This window comes from Pseudopodoces humilis, chromosome 11 (genome assembly GCF_049639895.1).
Source record: "Pseudopodoces humilis isolate 2021_Gansu_Grassland_sample_001 chromosome 11, ASM4963989v1, whole genome shotgun sequence".
Lineage (NCBI taxonomy): Eukaryota > Metazoa > Chordata > Aves > Passeriformes > Paridae > Pseudopodoces > Pseudopodoces humilis.
In genome coordinates this window covers 18757061-18775448 of record NC_142210.1, presented here as the reverse complement: position 1 = coordinate 18775448, position 18388 = coordinate 18757061, and the positions used below count along the sequence as shown (strand labels likewise).

General features: G+C 44.7%; 1 protein-coding gene and 1 long non-coding RNA gene across 4 annotated transcripts in view; one reads left to right on the top strand and one right to left on the bottom strand.

Annotated features, from left to right (window-relative positions):
• Positions 1–18388, top strand: part of KCNMB2 (potassium calcium-activated channel subfamily M regulatory beta subunit 2) — a 140152-nt gene that overhangs the window by 35754 nt on the left and 86010 nt on the right. Inside the window, exon 1 of one of the 3 annotated variants that reach the window (XM_014254311.2) lies at positions 9508–9860. The exons of the other annotated variants lie outside the window; for them this stretch is intronic. The gene's annotated coding sequence lies outside the window, so the exon portion shown is untranslated. Of the gene's footprint in view, positions 1–9507; positions 9861–18388 lie in introns of those variants that run through there. 3 annotated transcript variants of the gene reach the window in all.
• On the bottom strand, positions 14724–16434 carry LOC148183623 (uncharacterized). The gene is made up of 2 exons (XR_015773492.1): positions 16295–16434; positions 14724–15499 (listed from the first exon to the last, which is right to left on the bottom strand). It is a non-coding gene; the product is annotated as an uncharacterized LOC148183623 (long non-coding RNA).

Here is an 18388-nt window from a genome sequence, read left to right as displayed (position 1 = left end):
CTTTGTAAAACTATATTGCTTGACAGTAACAGGGCTCATACTTAACATTTAGATAGCTCTCCCATCATACTCAAATAATATTGACTGTTATTATTTAATAGACAAAAGATCTCTGGAGAAAAATCCAATGTCAGGATTGAAGTTTTTCAAAGCAAAACGCATTTGTATATCTGAAGATAGAAATTAGAGCAGACAGTATTACTTATTCCGTAGAGGATATAGAATATATATATCATACCAAGTACATAAATGTAGAGTCTTGATCCTCTATGTCATTAGAAATAACTATACTAAAAATTAATGGTATGAAATTTCTTCATAGAGATATTCCAAGGAATATTCTAGCAACTAAAATATTGAGAGTTACTGAAATAAAGCACACAAATAACACCAGGCACACAATGTCTTTTTGTTCAGTGCCTGCACTGCTCTTGACACAATAGAGCAGTCCCTGGAAAAGAACCCTGAAAGGACTGATCTGGCCAAAGTAATTAATGCACACGATTGTTTTCTCTGCAAAAGAGAGGACAGAAAAAGCACATCTGCTTTTGGACCCAGACGTGCATTCCTCATTGTGGTGTGTGGGGGAGACATCACTTGCAATCAGCCCAGTAACACTGGGTTCCTGTTTGGCTCCACATCAATGTTCCTTCATGCTGTCCTGCATTCAGCCAAATTCTGCCTGACCCTGGCACAGGTGGGAGCATCTCCATCCACTGCCAGGGAGTGGCTCTGTATTTACACAGGGGAGCTGAGAGATTAATCATGACACCATTGCTTTATCCCTTTGATAGGTATCATTTGAATTCCTTCTGTCTTGAAGTCCTATCTTGACAAACACTGAAGTATTTCTGAGCTCAAATATGAAAGCAGCCCCCGTTTTGGTTCTGCCCTGTGTTTTCTAACAGGGACGAGAAGGCAGCAGTGACAATGGCACCACAAATGCTGCTGGCTGCTCACACACCCACCCCACTGCCTCCCAAACAGGCCAGTGGTTCTTGTTTGGAACTGCCTCTCACACAGATATTGCAAATCCTGCAGGTTCTGTGAAGGCAGGAGCAAATCACTGCTGTAGGGCCTTGAGCCTCTCATACCCCACCTTCTGGGGAAGTTCCAGTGCTCTCTTTCCTGGGAAAGGCTCTGCCAGGCTCAGGAGGGAGCCCTGGGAAAACAAATCCCCATCACAGGGTGCTTCACACTTCTGGGCCTTCCCTGCCATCCCCAACACCCTGCCAGTGCTCCTTTGCTACAGCTACACCACACGGTGCCCCCCACACCCCTGCAAGGACAGGGGAAACCAGGTCTCCACACCAGGGAACATCTCTCACACTCGGCAGGTGTCTCACTGCCACAGAGAGACCTCCCTGCTCACATGGGCTTCCTGACCCTTCATCTCCCACTACACCTCATCAGAACAGAGCGTCTGTACAAAGCCAGAGGGACCTGGAGATTCTTTGCTTGTTAGGTGGATTCACCCAAGTTACATTTGGGGAGACATCTGGGGATCTGTTATTCACCTCTACTCTGCAAATAGCAGCCAGGCAGGCTGAACAAGGAGTTGCCTTTGTTTTCCTGAGGGATTACATTGGAGCTGACTGCTGGGGGCTGAGTCCTGCTCAAGCCCACCAGCCTGGCAGGGGTTAAAGATCCAGCTGGGATCTGGGACTACCAGGAGAGCAAGCAGGAGCCAGTGAGCATGAAGGCAAGAAAGGGGGAGAGTTGTTTTAGTTGTCTGTGCAAAAATAATAGCAACTCTGAGGGGAAAAAATCCAGGTAAATAGACATGGTGTGTGAGATAAACGAGACCCTGGGGATGTTTGTTCCTGCACTACCAGATCCATCATGCTTCCCCCAAAGGGGATTGCATTTCCAGGGACTGGGGTTTTAAACTCATTTACTGCACCAAGAGGCATTTGAAATCTGAGCAGAGAAATCAAGTAAAGAAAAGCATCCTTCCTGCAGTGGCTGTGGGTGGGAGGAGAGGGGATTAGAGGAGTGAGCCAAGGGTTAGACACAGGGTGTGACTGTGTGTCTGTGAGTGCCTTTATCCTTAAACACCGGCAGCTGAGGCCCAAATGCATCACCAGAGCCTGATCCTGCAACATGCTGGTCACAATGCAGCTGGGACATTAGTTGCAGAAGTACAGACTTCCTGGGACTGTTTTTCCAGCTCTGTTTTATTCCTGCCATTAAAACATCGCTGGTTTCTGTGGTGTGAAGCTCCAGCTGGGAGCTGCTGCAACAGGGGTTTGTGTATTGTTGGAGAAATTCTCATGCAGTGAGGATATGGCCCCTCATCCCAGTAGGGATGAACTCCACAGCTTGTAATGCCTCTTCTGTGCCTCTCTCAGAGGCCAAATTTCGAGTCAAGGTTACTTCTAAGACTCCAAAAATAGAGCAAGTACAGACATGAAAACTTAAATAATCTTCTTAAAACTTTTCAGAGCAGAGAAAAGGTCAGATTAAATCTTATAACTTTTCAGAGCAGTGAAAAGGTCAGATTACAGGTGGACAACTTGTTCCTTTGTTGTTCTCTTAAAAACTCACAAAAGTGGAGAAATAATGGAACATTACTTCAGTACCCATAATGAATATAAAATCATTTCAAACAGATGTAAACAAATACCATTAGGTAATTAAAACCAGAGATAACTGACTGGCTAAATTCCTCTGGAGTCCACTTCAGCTTTTGATGATACATTTATATTTTTGCATATGCAGAATTGAAAAATTCATCAGAGAGGGTGGAAAAAAGAGATCAGTTTTATCAATGAAAAAATGTGTGTTTATGCCAGAGGAGTATCCCTGTAGCTTGTCTTAAAAGCAAAGATTTATCATTCTGCCTATTTCCTCTAGGAAAGCCTCTGCTTGGTTTCCAAATACCATTTTTCCCCAACTAATTTATTCATAAACACATCCTGTGTCCTCAGCTGCTGTGGGGATGGGGAGGAGGTGGCAGGTTTGTACAGGCACTGTAAGCTTTTCTTTATGGGGAAGAAATAACTTTGTACAAAACCTATATAAATGTGGAGATGTATTTTCAGGACCAGATGTTGTCCTCAGTGGTATAAATCCTGAACTCTGCTTCAGTAAGTATAATCAAATCCCTCTGGTCACTCCGCAGGAAAACTGAGAAGAGATTTTGAGCTTTGGTGAATATTTGGTGTTCACAACCATAAATCCTGTGCTGGTGGATTTATGTGCCACTCTAAGCACCTGCTGCAGAATATAGATCAGGAAAATTAAAAAGTGGCATCTTGTGTGAGGTTTCTGCTGTCCCTACCAGCAGGTGTTTTCTCCAAACAGGCTGGGCTTTGCATCCAGCCCAGGCAATGTCCCTCCTGTTCTCTGGCTGCTGTGAAGCTGCCACCAAACCTCTCCTTCACCCTACAAACATCTCTGCACTCCCACAGCATCTCCTGTGAGAGTCTGTGGTGGTCTCAGACAGAAGAGCCAAAGAGCATCAGACACTGTGCCTTCACGAGTGGATGTGTGTGATCACACAGCACCAAACACCCTGTAGAGTGTGGAGGCTTCTCAGGCAATTTTAGGCCCTTGTTCTTCTGAATTTAAAGTTCATCATCAAGACAGCAACAATATAAGCTTAGCAAGACTGAATTTCAATCATCCTGTTTCAATTCTCAGGCAAAACTCACAAAGGAATTTATAAAGGCAGAGGATAATTCTTAGTTTACGAGTGGGGAAACTGAGGCACATGGCTACAAAACAGCCTCTCCACAGTCCTGCTCCTGGCCTGGCCATTTACCTGTCTGCTTCTGTTATTGCTTCACTGAAAACTCCCTCACTGGGGTATGGGAGAACCCCCTTCCCTCCCCCTTTGCTCACTCTCTCCACAACAGGATCTTTCCACCTTGATCTTTCACTCCTGGGGTGCAGAGCTCAGTATACAGCACCAAATCATCAAAGAAACCCAAAGAGGCATCTCACTGATGCAAAGGACCTTTCAAAAGAGAGAGAACAGAAATAGAAGCATGAGCTTCATCAGACAAGTGACTATTCCACCAAAGCAAGGCAGCAGCAGCTGAGTAAAGAATAAAAGGAAGAAGAGATTAAAGGAGATATTGGAACCCTGAAGAAAGCAGAGTTCTGCACGGTAAATGATTTGCAGGGGGTTGGCAAAAAAAAAAAAAGAATTATCTAGCAATATTTTGCTAAAGTTGCTGGAGAATATTAACATAGGAATAGGGAAGTGTGGACAGAAAAAGAAATCAGGAGTCGGAGAAACAGCCAGGCACTGTGTGTAAAACCAGCGAGCATCTAAGTGGCCAATTTGGTGTTTCTGTGAAAGGTGAATAGCACAATGCTTTATCTGTCACGAAGCAGGGAACACAGCAGTGTCGATTGGAGCAGTGCTTCAGGAAATTATTGAACAAGCAAGAAACAACCTCTGATCATGGCATTCCAGGAGAGGAGTAAATCCACAGAACTGCACACAGGGCTTAGACCAACGTGGCCTGCAAATGTCTGAGCAGTAATCCACTGCTTAACAAATGGGAAAGCAGCAGGCAGCAATTGCTGCTCAGCAGAACTGCTCAGAGCAGGGAACCATCTCTGCCCAAGAGTCTCACACAATATCAGGCTGAGAAAGCACTGCTACTGAGAACCAGGCTGAGGAGAGTAAAATTGCTGAAGTGTGAAATCCTGTTGGAAATACTCAACAATCACACTGGAGACTGGCCCCAGCAGTTGGGTGTACATCCTCAGATACATATTTTACCAGCCCTTAAGCAGGAAACATTCCCTGGGCCCAGCAAGAAGCATTGTACAAGCAGCCTGTTTTGTTGGATTCTGGTTTGTTGCTCTTCAAACTTGCAGTCAATCTTCACTGACTATCTGAAGAGGATTGGGCATGCTGGAAATCATTTAATTTCATCATCTCTATCAAAAGAATTCAATAGTTTATACTACCCATTGCTGTGAAAGATGATCAGTGAGTCTGGATTTCCCCTTCAGGCAATCACAAAGGATGCCTGACCTGTATCTCTGTGGAAAGCATAATAAAATCAATGGTGTGGCCCCTGTTTGCACCAGAAGAAGCAGTCTAAAGAGGAGAAAAGGCTTATTCTGGTGTCTTTGCTGGTAACTGTCTTAAATATGTTCCAATTCTGCTGCTCCTCAATACCTCAGGACTAGACACTGTTGCAGTATGTGAAAGCTTTGATGTTTCTGAAAATTAGCTCTGCTTTAGGATATATTTGCTCTAAGTAGCATCCTAACTGGCAAGTATTAAATAATTCACACATCTAGAAGTAGAGGAAGACTGTAAGCTCTCAAAGATGGAGAGGAAAGTTAGGGAAGGAAGGGTTAACCAACCTTTATATTTGCCAGCAACTATATGTGCTCTGTTCCCCATCTGCCCCTGTGAAGTATGAAATGCAGCAGATGTTTGATCCTGATCTATCAGCCTCCATAAAAATGAAGGTTGAACTAGTGAAGAAGAAGGCAGAGTAATGTTTGCCAGAGAAGAGCAAGAAGATTTCCGACACCTGGGCAACTTAAGGGTGGCAGATGGCAAAAGCTGAAGGCAAAAGAGGGAGCGATGTGCACCAGCAGCTGGTGCACAAATGGGGAGTAGAGAGGCCTCCACTGAAACTGCACAGGAAGAATTTAATACCAGCAGTTCTGTAAGACTGATAGTGTGAATATACAAAGAGGAGCCTGTGTTTTAATTCAAACAGCTATCGTCGAAAGTACCCGATGGATTGTCAGGCAAGGAGATTTTCACAGCAAGAAGCCATCTATTTGCATCAAACACTGTCAGTCTGCAAAACAGCAGCTTCTGGGTCATTTAACAACACTCCAGATGTAGTTATTTTCTCTTAGGCAAGTGGCTCAAAAAGAGCTGTGCACAAAAAAGGCAGAGCTGGCATGTAAAGGGGAACAATCAAGCAGCATGTGGAAGCGATTAGCCAGTCCCTGTGATGTAACTCAGCTAAATGAACACGTGGGTGTCCTGTGGTTCTCAGCACAAGACTGCAAGGCTGGGGTCAAACACAGGGTTGTATTCACACAGGTGCTGCCTGTTCTGCCACAGGAAAAAGAAGGGAAACCAGGCAGAGCTGTAAATCTGGGGACTGACGTCGACAGGGTTTCTTGATATTTTTTTTCATTTAGATGACAGAGATGAGATTAATTCTTGTTACCAAGATAATTGTTAGGAATTTCTTTTCTCCTACACTGGACTCATCCTTTTTAGAGAATAGCTGCCCTCTGCAAAACCCAGGTTGAGTTCAGGCTCCACAACACCCAAGAGTATCTAGATGTGCATGAGAGAATTTGGCCCTTTCTGGAGGATCTTTTTTCCTGCTAGACTGATTTTCACTGACACTGTGATTAAATACTCTGAACAAAACCTGTTACCTGTCGTGCACATCACACCTGCAGCCCTGCCAGGCTAATGCTGCCCTGACCACTGACACTCTACAGAGACACCCAGCATGGGAGAGTCATCAACAGATCCTTCCTGCAATTCCTTTAATACACAATTCACACCAAGTATCTATGGATTAGTGAGACTGCCTGCTGATGTTTCAAAAAGACTCAGCAAGTGGGTAGAAGGAATGCTGTCTGATAGGGATGCAGCTTCAAAATATACTCATACTGTTGCTAGAGAATTTGTGACCACAGGAGGAGAAAAGGTTATTGTATGTGCAACCTGAAGCTTTAATTATATCATGTCCTTTCTTTTACAAGTAGAAATGTGTATTTGTAACTGATAGTTACACTTTCTAGTTACGTATCTATCAAATTCCTGTTATAATGAGGATGACTCATAGTGAAATTATCCATTAGTTGCTCTGTTCATTATGTTATTTGGCTTACTGTCAGCATGCAAACTGCAAATCCTGAATTCCTCCTGTCCTTCATCCTCCTTGGCCATTTCCTAAGTACTGGTCAAAAACTGACAAAGGCATTTTTAAACTGTTGCAACTCCTTTGCAAGCAAAAGGTTTTCTCAAATAGGGTCCACTGCTCTACAGCTGAGCAGAAATTTCGTCTCCTACAGAACAGGATTTTCCTGATGGAAAGCAGAGTGAAAGCACATGTGAGCCCTCTGCTTCCCTGGACAATCCTACCTTACAACATTCATACAGTCCAGGAAGACAGAAAATTGGCATACCTGATCAGATCTCCACTCCACTGCTGCCTGTATCTTCTTTCCAGGAAGGAGCAGATTGATGTGCCAGAGAAATGCAACAGCAGTAGAGCCATAGTAAGGAGAGGGAATACACCAGTCCCATCACTGATGGCAGCCACTGTTGCTGCTCAGTGATCAGAAAAAGCCTGAGGAAAGGGGGAGTATTATGGAATCTCTCCCTAAGACTGAACCATGTTAACTAATCAGCCCCAGAAGATCTTTCTGATCATTTCCTGCCTACGCTGCACACCTTCAGCAGTTTATTCCATCCTTAAATTACCACCTGAGGTAAGAACCTCTCCTCTCCATTCAGTCACACAACCCTCACAGGCAGCTGTCACCTGCTGACCCCCAAGTCTGAGTGACATTAACTTACTGTGAAGAACTGAGGCCTTTGGGATCACCCTGGCAGAGAGGTCCACGTAAGAGAGGGAGCTGGGGGAGCTTTTTATGAGTCTTCTTATATTCAGCATACACAGCAGGGGAACTGTGGACATGGGTAGAAACAACCACCTGCTTTAACCTGGCATTGAACATTCTTGTGTTCTCTTCAGCACTGAAACCTCTCAGAAGATCATCAGTAAAGTCAGGACTCCTAGACCTGGGTATCCCCAGCCAGGGTCTTATGTCTCTTGAACTGCTGTGTCATCCCACTTACAAATCAATGGCACAGTGAGACCCTTACTGAAACAGAAATATATTTCTTGGGATAATGAGAACTTTTCTCTTTTTTTTTGCCTTGAAGTGAATGAAGGGCATATGAAATATACAAGATAGGTGACACAAAAAAATTTATTTAATGTATTCAGAAAGAAGGCATTGTTCAGTCAGCCCTGCTATCAGTCAGCATGTGGTTGCCCACCTTGAGGTTCCTGCCTACAAAATTCAGAGTCCCCTTTGTTGCCACCAGTTCTGTGAGAAACTCGTAATAATACCCCACAGTAAACTGAGAAACAAAACTGGAGCCTTGAGCCCTCCCCTCCAACCCAGTGACTGTGTAAGGAGCAGTAGGAAAAGAGGGAAAGGGATGATGTCCAAGAGCAGCAGCAAGTGTGGGCATGGGGAAGCACAGAGAGCAAAGCTCTGTTAGGAGCAGCATTTATTCAGAAGCAAACATCATGCTTGTGGTCCCTGCAGATGTCCCTATCTATGGCTGCCTTGCGCCAGCAACAAGCTTGCTGTCACTCATCATTCCAGTGAAGGCCAATGCAGAAGGAGGAGAGACCAGGGGCCCATGCTATGCACAAACACTGACTTGCTGTTTGGTAAAGCAAATCTGCCATTAGTGCTACCCTAACCCTTTCCTCCCCGGGGTGTGAGGCAGCCATAGCCAGGATTTCATTGTGATCTGCTTTCCTCCTTAATCTCTCCCAACACCATTCATTTCTGAGATGTCTCCTGAATGGTATTTTCATTTAGAGCAAAGGGCTGTGAAACAGGTGGTATTAAAAAAACAGGCAGGTGTGGAACAAGCAGCAAAAGAACTAACTCCCCTCTTGCTCTGTCCCAGCCTGCCTTGGATCCAAGGTGCCTCTCCAGTTCTTCAGCCCATGTGTGCCATTGCTGCTGGCAGAGACACGTCTGCTCTGGTGGCTCGTACTTTTGTCCACTAGGGACCACACTGAGATCGACACCAGAGCTCAAAGATGTTAACAAACCTTCCTGCATCTTGACCTGGGCTGGTCATTAACTGACCATCAAGAAGAAAGAGGCTCTATGATCTCTGCAGAGCACAAATATCTCTGAGCAGGGACTTGGTGACTAGCACAGCCTTAGTGAAAACAGCAGTGTCCTGTAGCATCTCACCCCCCCTCCTCCCCACGTCACAGGCACCTCGAATGCATTGGTCTCATTTCTTCTGCCCACCATCATCCCAGGTGCTGCTTACTTAGAAATTGAGATAGCGAGTCTCCTCCAGCTGCAAAGGGAACTTTGCCTTTTGAGAAGCGCGGCGTACATCTGTGACTGCGCATACAAAGCACAGCGCGGTCCCTACATCCCCCTCGTTCTCTTTATGCCACAGCTGCCTCACAGAGTTTTAAGAACTTTCAGCTTCCAATCGCTACTTCCACCAAGTCCTGCGCCAGCCTCAGCTTGCGGCGGGGGCGGATGCTGCCGGTTCCTCTCGCTGTTCGCATCAGCCAGCAGAGCCGCGGCACCTTCCATTCCCGGGAGGGATTTTCTCTTTAGTTTCAAAACAATGTGTGAAAGCCTGCTCTGCAGAAACAGTAGCCTCAGTAAGTTTAAGGATGACTGAAGTTATTTCCTCTCCCAGGGAGGTTTAAGAACTACGGAGGGATGAATGGAGTTAGACCTATCGCTGCATTCCTAGCAGCCATCCTATTACAGCCCTGAATAAAAGCAGGAATGGCATGTCTAGCCTAGGTTAATAAACCCTACGGAGTGCATGCCTAAAAGCACTACGAAACAGCCTTAAGTCAGCTGGAGAAAACTAATTTCAAGCATGGCTGTCTAGTGTGCCTGTCATTCCTATTATCCTTCCAAACTATTTCAGACATTTTGAGCAGCGAGTACTAAGCGATGAGTTAGCAGGGGTTGTGACATTAATGATCCAAAAAGGTTTAAGCACCGGGAGGGAACGATGACAGCACTTAACCGGTGGCAGTTCGGAGGATTCCGCTGGATCTCTGTTTGTTAATAATCAGGCTTCGCCTCGGAGGAAGATGTGACAGCTGTCGGAGGTAGGATTTGCATGGGAAACAAAGGGAGCTGTTGCTGTTTGGTGCCCGCTGTTCGTGCTTGGCTCCGCGGCTTTCGGAGCGCAGCCAGGTGCGGCGGCAGCGCTGGGGAGGGGTCGCTGGGATGGATGGATATGGGGAGAGCCGGGGGTGGAAATACCGTGGATAGTCCTGTGTCTTATGGCAGAAATGCCTCGAGGACAAACTGGCTCAAACCTCGCTGCCTGCTGAGTGTGCATTCCACGTTGTTCTTCCCGCGGAGTGAAATACATAGAGGTCATGCAAGAAAACACTTTACTCCTTTCCTCCCGAGCCAGGAGGGCTGTTTCTGAGATGGGAGAAGGGAAAGGGGGAAGCTGCCCTAAAATAAAAGGGGAAGAGGAAAGCTATGGAGCCTGTAAGATGAGGGAGACTTGCTATTAATGTGTAAAACGCTCCTGGAGTACCACCGATGTCATTCGAAAGGGGGAAAACATTCGCGGGGGAAGGTGGTGGGAGGAATTTTCCGGGTGTGGGACTCCTTAGGTTGTTGCAAAAGGCGTGATGTGTCCATCCATTTTGCATAATCAAAGCTTTCTCTGCACTGTTGGCATTGTTTTGCTGGACGAGACACGTAGTTTCAGACAGAAAAAGGCACGATTTCCTCCCATGTCACTGCCAGCCCCCTGACACCCTCCTCCCCCTGAGAAACCAGCGTGGGGAAGGATGTTCACAACGTTTAGCTGGATGCTGAAAGGGCTGTGAGCAAGGGCTGAGAGGGAAAATGAACACTAATGATAACAGAAAGGCTTCCCCTTCACAAAGCTTGTTTCTCCCCAGCCAGAAGTCCAAGGGGTGACAGGCAAAGTTAGAAGCCTCACGTACTTTTTTATGATGTGTCTATTTAGCATCACTAGACAAGAAAATGTCCAAACATCAGAGTCAGGTCTGCGTGGTCACACAGGGCAGTGGGGTCTGCACGGGGTCCTGGGCAGGGCTGGGCTGTGAGTTCGGGTTTTTGACTGCTCATCCCTCGCCAGGATGAGCAGCAGGAACATGGTGAATGAAAATCATATTTCCACGCATATGCAGAGCCCCTATCATTTGGTGTGTTTGATCTGAGTGTGATGTTCCCTGGGCTGATGAATTGCTTCAGCTTGTTTATTAAAGTTTCATTTCCAAACAACAGAGAGACTTCAGAGTGAGTGGTATTTAGTAACAATAAAATGTTCTGCTTGTGGAAATGCTTCTCTCAGGACCCATTAAAAATGCACTTAAAGAAGCTGGGAGTCATATCTTGCAGCAAGAGGTATGGAGCCACTTGCTGTGCTAAATTTTAAAATTAAGGTTATGATACCATTTTAAATCTACTTTAATGTGGATGTCACTAAGGATACTTTACAATACAAGCTCACAACTTCAAGAATTCTGTTAGACTGATTGTTTTCATTAAATCTTCATCAGAAAAAGAATTCCTGTATAGCAGGGACTTACTGACTAATTTGAACTTACTCATCCTAGCTGTTCTCTTTACGGATAACTTCAGTGTGTTATACTGCATTGTAAATAGATTGTGATATAATCCATTTAAAAACAAAACATCAATGACAATTTAACAACAAAAGTGCTAAATGCATTCAGTCTAAGTGAATACTGGTTGTGCCAAAAAGAAGCAATATTGGACCAGGAATGGTAAGAATTGTTTTTAAGAAACATAAATATTCCCCATTTGATCCAAGCAAGAACTTTTCAGTTAACTGCATTACTTTGCATTGCAAATTTGGGGTGAAATCATTTTAACTCATGTTATGTACTCTACTGAGTACATAAAGAAAACAGTGAAAACTTTCTTCCAAAGAAACTGTTGTAGCAGTTTGCAATATGGATCAAAGAGTTATTACGCAGAGATATGAAATCTGTGCCAGAAATGAGCAATGCATGTGGAAATCAAGTATATGGTTTTTCTTCTCCATCTCACTCTTGTCCAGAAGCTTAGACAATTTTACTTTTTTTACTTCAGTGCCTCTCGAGAGAAGGGTCTGAAGGGGTAAAACCATGAGGAGGAGGGAGACTGCGTTCAACCTGTGCCCAGACTTTGGGAGACTTGGGCAAATCCCTCAGCATCTCTGGGAAATGGGCAGTGCAAAGAGGCCAATGGGGTAATGATGCAATGGAAATACAGACCGTGCTCAGGGAATGGGGCTGAACACAGGGCTCCAGACAGGGCAAAATGCAAAGCCAAATTGTGCAGCAGAAGGAGGCTAATGTTTCAGGAATATACAACTGTAAAATATGACACAACACAAATCCCCTGATTCAAAACTAAATCTGCTCTCAAAACTATCCCAGATAAATTTGCCACTTAGAAAAACTTCTTCCAGGACCAAATACCCATTCATCTGAGAGCGTGTCAGAAGTGACTCCAAATCTCCCATCATTCCATCAATGTGCAGCAGGTAGCAAATTAAACGACATCAGATTGATTCACTGTGCTGAGGAACAATTTCCCTGTTTTCTTCAGAACTCAATGAGTATTTTTTGCCATGAATCTCACTTGCCATTTCTGTTATGAATTGTTTGTGGAGGTCATGCAATTTTCTAATTTATTTATTTGATGTTATTTAGGGCTTTCTTCAGCAAACAGCTCTTGGCTTACAGATCTTTTGGGAATGGCAAATGTTTGCAAATTCTTACTGTGTTGCTTGGTTCAATCCTGTGGTGCTCCTTGATTAGCTGATTTGTGCAGCTAACCGGCAGAAAACAAATTGCAAATTTCACCACCAAGAGTACTGTTCCATACTGGGTTTCCATCACACTCTGAGCAGTCAGGTTGAAAATTCACGTCTTGCCAGCAGTCATAGGAGCAACACACAAGCACTGAAGTGCTCCCACCAGACAGATGTGAGAGCCAGGTTAAACAGCTTTCAATTTCATATGAATATTCACGAAAAGTGCTCAAATTCCTGCAGCTCTGTTAAAATGAGCAGCCAGCATCATCCATTGTGCACTGCACAGGCCGTTCTCTCACAGCACTCGCCATGTCCCCGTGTGTAAGTCCACAGTACCAGTGGAAACCATTTGTGCAGCCAGTTTAGAAGGAAAAAGCACCATGATGGAAATGTCTAAATTTTCCACATTATAACCTCACCTGTTGTGCCTGTCTTGCACATTCTGTGACACAAAGACAGCCAACAGGGAGGACAGCAAGAGAGCATCAACACTGAGGCAGAGAGTGCAGGAGAAAACACTGAAAGAAGGGAAAATAAGGGTGACAGGCAGAAGGAGGGAGCAGTGGCACATAGAGCAGGTTCAGAGGAGGCAGGAATGGGAACAGCAGGAACACCTAATATACAATTTTTGACAGTGAATCTAGTGAATTTGGGTCATTAACCTCGAGGTCTCTGGTCTTACCAGAATCGGCCCATGGCAAGTCCTGGAGATGTTGCTCCCAAACCCTCCCTGTGCTTACCAAAAGTGGCACCAAGCAAAGGGGTGGCACAGTTTACTTACTGTCATGCAGGGGTATGGATATCATGCCATGGAGGTATAGAAGAGCTGTGAAAATTCAGATGAGAAGAAAACTAGCACCTGATATATGGTTTAAATGCAGTCAAAACCAGTAGGATGAAGAATTTCTGTCAAATGTATTTCCTCACAGACACAAAAAAATTCAGCTGTCAAAACACCAAGCTCTTTTACTCAAAAACAAATCAAGGGGAGAAGGTTATAAAACATGAATATATTTGCCTTTTGAGATATTTTTGCACTGTACTTATGTCATATAGGAGGAAACCTCATGTCTCCCACTGAGTGAGCTCTATTGTCCACGTACTTTATATAGAAAGTCTGGTGTAAGCTAAATCAACAGGGATGCTAAGACTTCATAGAGGCAACCAGCAGTTACACCCCCGTCAGATGGCCCCTTTTTACCTTTTCAATGATTTTAAAGTCCAATGATCCTAGATACCCTTTTTTAATTCTAAAAATAGAAGTGGGCGTAAATTGCAAGCGCTGTGAGTCACACAGTGAGGGTCACTACGGGCAGCACACGTGTATTCATATTCTGTCAGGGCACACGTAGCACCAGACTGATACTGCCTGGGGAGAGTAAGAGAATGAGAAGAATTAGAGGAGCTGAAATGAGAGCAAATACAGAAAAATCTTTGCTAGGACAAAAATTGACTCAACGTAGTCTGGAATGGAATCCCAACTTGAAATTCCCCCTAGATACTATTAAAACTCCTATTAAATCTTCAGATACCTTTTCTTTCTTAATACAAAGCTGTCCTGCTACCCATAAATAACTTTCATCTCTGCTTGTCCCAAATGGGATGCCCCAGCCATTCACAGATACCCAGCAATTTTGCCTGAATTTGGTGTTCCTCCCACTCTGTGCCACTGCATTGTTCTGAATCAACCACTGCCAGAGGGGTTGTGAAGACCAGAGGAGCCAAAAGAGCATTTGTCCCACTTCCCCACTTCCCTCACAGAGGATCAGAGCTCAGAGTGAAGTTTCTGCTAAGCCCAAAGTGATTCATGTCTCCAAGGTTGCCATCCTGGTGGGACCCTTCCACACGGCATTTTTTTGTGTCTGTTTAGGTGTGATACCAAAGGGACAAGATAATTGCCTGCCTTAAAGAAGTGCTGCAGGAAACATCCAATATACACTTGGCTACGTTTTACTCGTGGGCAAGCTATTTTCCACCTCAGAAGAGTGGTACTCCTCACTGACAGCCATCAGTTATTTGCAAATTTAGTTAGGCCTTAAAAATGTCAGGCTCCTGAGTGCATAAATAATGTTTCAGAGTAGTAACCTGAAATAAGTCAAACTAGGAATGGTGAGAAGATCTGGAGTACAGTCCCTTTGGGACCTAATACCTCTTCTAATTAATATCTGGTACTTAAAGCATCAGAGCCCATGGTTAAATCAAAGTCAGAGGGAATAAAGGAATATTAAATCCTCCTGGAGACCTGTGTCCAGGTGCTCCTCAGTGCAGCTGCCAAACACACTGACTCCCTGACCTCAGTCAGGACTGTATGGGATTATTTTGGGGGATGGCTCATGGAACCCATCAGCCAGGCTGCTCCAGGGCTGGCATTGCCCCTTGTTCTCTTATCCCCTTCCCATTCCCACCTAGCCACTCGCTCCTGCACCTTCCGGGCTCTCCTGGCCCTCCAAGCTCATGGAACCTCCTGAAAATTGTGCTTTGGTTTTGACTCATGGCAGAGTTTTGACTGGGAGTCAATGAGCTCCAGAGCTGGTGCAGAAGAAGCAGGAGAAGAGCAGAGCCAGGTGCAAGCACAGGGAGCAAGGAGCAGCCACAGCCCTAGCACAGCTCAGCACCCCTAGACTGCTCTGCCTTCGTGACCTGGTGAGGCTGCTGCAGAAACAGGGTTCAGACAGCCACAGGCTGACCACAGCAAGGTGTTGCAGAGCCCAGGAACGGCTGGCTGAAGGGCAAAGAAGGACAGCAGTGTGTCTGCCCTCATCGGTCTTTGATCGTCAGGGCCCATCTGGTTATTGATGAGCCGTTCTTAAGCTTCTGTGAAGAATTCCAGAGCTGTTCTTGTGATGATAGGGAAAGAATTGATTCAGGTGTGAAAACCAGTCCTTGTGGAGCTGGTGTAGGGAGGGCTGTTGTGGCTTGGCAAAGTGTACTGCTCTGGAAAAAAGAGTTTTGGAAAGAAAGTGTGAGTGGAAAGCATCACATTTACTAGGACATTTTTTTATTCCTTCAACAAAGAATATATAGTTCAAGGCTTAGGGAGTAATAACCCATGGAGGGAACAAAGGAAGTTCATTTGTAACCATATCCTTTTATTAACTGGAGAATATGCAGATAAAAGGTCCCCTGACTTTTGAAAACCACTCTCAGTGATGCCTCAGGGTACGCAAGAAATTTCAGAAAAATTCCCCCTTTTTGTTTGTCTCCGTATAGCAAGATCTGGGTAAGAGCAGCACTCTGCTCTTTAAAGGCTTTGCTGCTCTCCTAATTATTAATTGCATGAAACACATATTCCCCCATCTTGCAAAAATCATCACAGGACAAACTCTCTGGATATGAAATATCCCAAGAAGTCCAAAGCAAAATCTCTTTTGGTCAAGTTTAATTAAGATGATCCAGTACTTTGTGTGCAGCTGATTTGGAAGGATTTTGTCACAGGTAAACAAGCTTTGGGGAAAAAAATGTTTTTATCTCTACTTGCTTTCTGTTTTAGTCATATTTCAAGTGGATTAGTATAATCTTTCCTCGGCCAAACTCCACAGCTAGTCTATTCCATCACTGTTCTAATTTTATGAAAGGAAATGACTGAAAGCAATTAATTAAAAAACTCTTCAGAGATGCACATGTGGATGCACTTATTCACTAAAAACTCAAAAAAAAACCCTCTGCATTTTAAAACAATTTATCTAGTGCATTAAGCGTGAACAGGATGTCTTTGTTAGGTGCACCTACCTTTTGATATTTCCCCACATAAATATGCTCATTGTGTAGAGATATCTGCAGTAACAGCTCAGAGAGGAGCCTCTGTAAGAGCAGGTTTGAGTTTCAGGTGGGTTTTAATTTTCTTTTTTCCTGTGTGATAAAGTTGATTGATTTCAAGTGAGGAGTCTTTCCCTACTGGGACTTGAGCTGTCAAAAGGCATCACTGAACCTGCAAAACTCTGTCATAACACCAGAAGCCCCAACTCTGCTCCAGAAGCATCAGAGTTCAGGGAAAATTCCCAGTAATTGACAAGTGAGGTTTTCTTAGCAAAGATATTCTGCCAGCCTGAGCCATTATTTTGTGCACACACAGGCACCCACCTGGGGGACAGTGCTAACACAAAGAGTAAACTCTATTGATATGAGTGAATTCAACATCACTAAGATGACACAAGCGGCTTCACACTAAAACCTTGGACTAGGCTATTCATAAACCCTTCAGATCCATCAAAAAGGCAAATTCCCACGTTGTAAAGCGTATTTGATTTCTTTGGAATCAAATACAACCTCTGAATTTCCTTGAATTCAGGGGGAGGGATAAGTCAGAAATCTTGACCCTAAAGCTGTGCCTGCCTTAGTAAAACATCTGAGCTGTGAATGCAGATAAGTGCTGGCATCCAGAGCAAGGTGCAGAGGTTCTCCTGGCAGGGCAGGAAGAAGTTTCCTCTGCAGAGGTGTTCCTGCTCTGTGGTGAGTGTTCATCCACAGAGTCAATGCAGCAGCCCTGCTCATCTGCAGGAACACTTCCCAAGCAATTTAAATATTCCTAGGGGGGCTCCTAGAAGATTTAATATGGTTCTTTCAGCGTGAAAATTTGAAGAAAAGGTATTTTTCTGCCTTTCTTTGCCTTTCAGTTGGTTTATACTCTCTTCAGCCCCCCTTAAAACATGTTGTTTCTCTACCCTTTCCACTCTCCGTTCTCTCGTCTCTATTTAAAACCCTCACATACCACAGCCTGCTGGTCACTAGCCAGGTATCCAGATGGTACTTCTGCACCACATTGATAGGTGCCTTAGAAATAGCAGGGAGAGAGGGGGGAAAAATATCACTGAAGACTTCAGATGCTCTTTTTGATAAATGGCAATTGTAGATCTAATTAGCCAGTTCCATCCTTTTGAGAAGCTGGGGAAAAAACAACAGTTGCAATCCCACAGAGCAAACGCACCAGGACACGTCTCTCACTGTCAGGTTTTAGCTTTCCCCTCAGAGCAGTGTCAGACAATGTCCATCTGTCCATCCTTCTTCTGTGAAAGACACCAGGTTCTGTCGGGGTTTGGAGGTTTGTCTCAGAGCCCATCACCCTCCTGCCTCAGCACCACTGCACTCTGCCAACTACTTTTATACAGACAACTGGTTTCCAGAATAAAGAGCAAACACTGCTCACCTTAATTGCCTGAGCATCCCTCTGGCAGTAATCAGGCTAATTGCTTCAGTCAGGCCAGCAGGACTTGGCTCTAAATCAACCACCAAAATGATGATAGCATAAGTGCAGGAGTTCCTTTACAACTCCAAGGCCCACTTGTTAAACATTATTTACACCTCAGAAACACTGTTTCTCTCTTCCATTTTATCAGGAGAAAGGCAGAAAGGTGTCAGAAGCACCTGTGGGAGTGGGGGGCTGAGCCCACCCCAAGTGCAATGACAGGGGAGACAGGTCTCCTTCCCCTTGGCTGAAATGCTATCAAAGGCGTGCCCCAGGAGCTCCCATCATGTCTGGGAATCCCAAAAACCAGGGCTCATCCTCCCAGGAATGGCACAAAACTGCAGAGCAACCTGCCAAGAAGGGAACCGTGGCCTGAATCTGCTGTAGCTGCATGTTTGAGTTATACCTTAAAGCATGAGATAACATTTCCTTGAAAATATTTAGCTTGCCCAGTGAAATGGACAGACGCTCTCTTTACCTGCAGAAATTTCTAGGAGTTTTCTAAAATCCTATTAAGCAATTGGTGTGCATCCTGTGGCAAATATTTTAGCATAATACAGAAGTTCCAGCAGATTCATTTTAGCAGGTGGTGCTGGAGGGGACAGGGAGTTAAAATCCCCAGAGCCAGCTGGTACAATGTG